The 1,846-nt window shown below is 48.7% G+C and overlaps 1 protein-coding gene across 1 annotated transcript in view; it reads left to right on the forward strand.

Moving 5' to 3' along the window:
• akap9 (A kinase (PRKA) anchor protein 9) overlaps positions 1–1,846 on the forward strand; it is a gene marked incomplete in the record, with an annotated part of 57,551 nt that overhangs the window by 40,752 nt on the left and 14,953 nt on the right.

Raw genomic sequence — 1,846 nt, forward strand, 5'->3', positions numbered from 1 at the left:
CCCTCAGGGGGTGTAGTTACTCCGCCCTCGGGGTGTGTGGTTGATCCGCCCTTAAGGGGCGTGATTACTCTGCCCTCGGGGGGCGTGGTAGCTCCGCCCTCGTTCTTGAATACGTTCATGTTAGATTAACAACCATGTTGTGCCAAAATAGAACATTTGTTGATTGAGAAAAGAAAACTTTAAAAGATGAATCTTTGGCTCCAACTCAATACAGAAACATAAAATATGACTGTATTAGGAATGTGGGCGTGGCTACCAGAACCCTTCTGTTGTCAAGGAAATCCAAAGATTTTCTTTAGCCGATTTTTCTGAAAACGACATCGACCTGTTCGTCTCCTCCAGACAACCAAAAATAAAGGCGTTGCTATGGAGATAAAACCAAGTGTTTTTTCTGACTGGGGCGGGGTCAGAGGGAGGGGCAAGGTTGGGAACAAACACTACTATATGAGAACTGGACTGAATGGCCCCGCCCTCTTGGTGTTCCCAAAATCCCGTAGAATTCCATGTAGACCAGGGGTATTCAAATCCAGGCCTCGAGGGCCGGTGTCCTACATGTTTTCCAACCTTCCATTGAAGCTCCTTATTGGCTAAACATACCTGATCCTGGAAATTAGCAGCAGATAAGGCAGGATTTCTGGAAAACCTACAGGAAGCTGGCCCTCGAGGCCTGGATTTGGGCCTCTCTGCTGTAGGTTTTCCAGAAATCCTGCCTTATCTGCTGCTAATTTCCAGGATCAGGTATGTTTAGCCAATAAGGAGCTTCAATGGAAGGTTGGTTGGAAAACATGTAGGACACCGGCCCTCGAGGCCTGGACTTGAATACCCCTGATGTAGACACAAACAGCTGTTCCTCTGAATCTTCGGTCAGAATAAACATTCTGGAGCCGATACAGTTTTAACATCTGGATAATCTTATTTTTTAAGTTATAAACTGACCAATTCTTCTCAGCCTGCTTTCAGTGGAAGGGGTGGGGCTTTTAACAAGGTCCCTCCTGATTGGTGAGTGGTTGTCATAGAAACGATGACTGGGACCAATCACTGCTCACGAACTCCCAACATGGAGGCGTTCCTATTGGAAAAATGAACTGACTTCATTTGGTTGGAACTGGAATTAAGGCATTTTTTATGGCTGACATCACACTTGCACGGTCCAGTTCTCTATACAGTCGACGGGGGAGCAGGTAACTCTGACCTTATGGAGCGTACAAGCTCCGCTTTCAGCTTTACTTGTTTTTGTTTGGCGGTTTTTGAGCTGAAGAAGGACGCGGGCTGAAGCTGTGATCGATGGGCTGTGGATAAGCGTGCGTCCCAGCGTTGTCTGATTCTCACCATGAAGTGCTCTCTTTCCTCTGCTTCCACCGTTCCGCCCCGTGACCCGTTGTGCTTCTTTCTCCCGTGGCTAATGCAGGTGGCCGGAGTTACCTCTGAGGTACCGCTTTGAGCTTTACGTAGAACTCCCAGCACCCCCTCCTGTAGTCACCCCCCCGTAGAAACCAGAGCTTTTCCCTCCCGCCGTCGGCTGCATGAACGATGGTCCTCCTGTGGAGCAGAGTCTGAACAGACGGGTTACAGGTGAAGGTTCAGGTGAGCAGGCTGTACGGCCGCTCTCCCCAAATGATCTGCAGATTTGAGAACGTTTTTCCTAAAAACATCTACGATCTTTAGGAAATGAATTTCTGAGACTTTCTTCCAAACCGTCTCTGTGCTGAAGAAGCATCTTCTGCTCCACCTGAATCCCTCATGAGAGGAGGTCTGAGGGAGGCTCCTCCTCCTGAGGCGTTCTCCATCCAATCAGAGTGCTCCTCTGAAGTCCCTCCTCCCCGTTTGTTTCTCACATCTTACAGGT

This window comes from Oryzias melastigma, linkage group LG22, assembly GCF_002922805.2.
Source record: "Oryzias melastigma strain HK-1 linkage group LG22, ASM292280v2, whole genome shotgun sequence".
Lineage (NCBI taxonomy): Eukaryota > Metazoa > Chordata > Actinopteri > Beloniformes > Adrianichthyidae > Oryzias > Oryzias melastigma.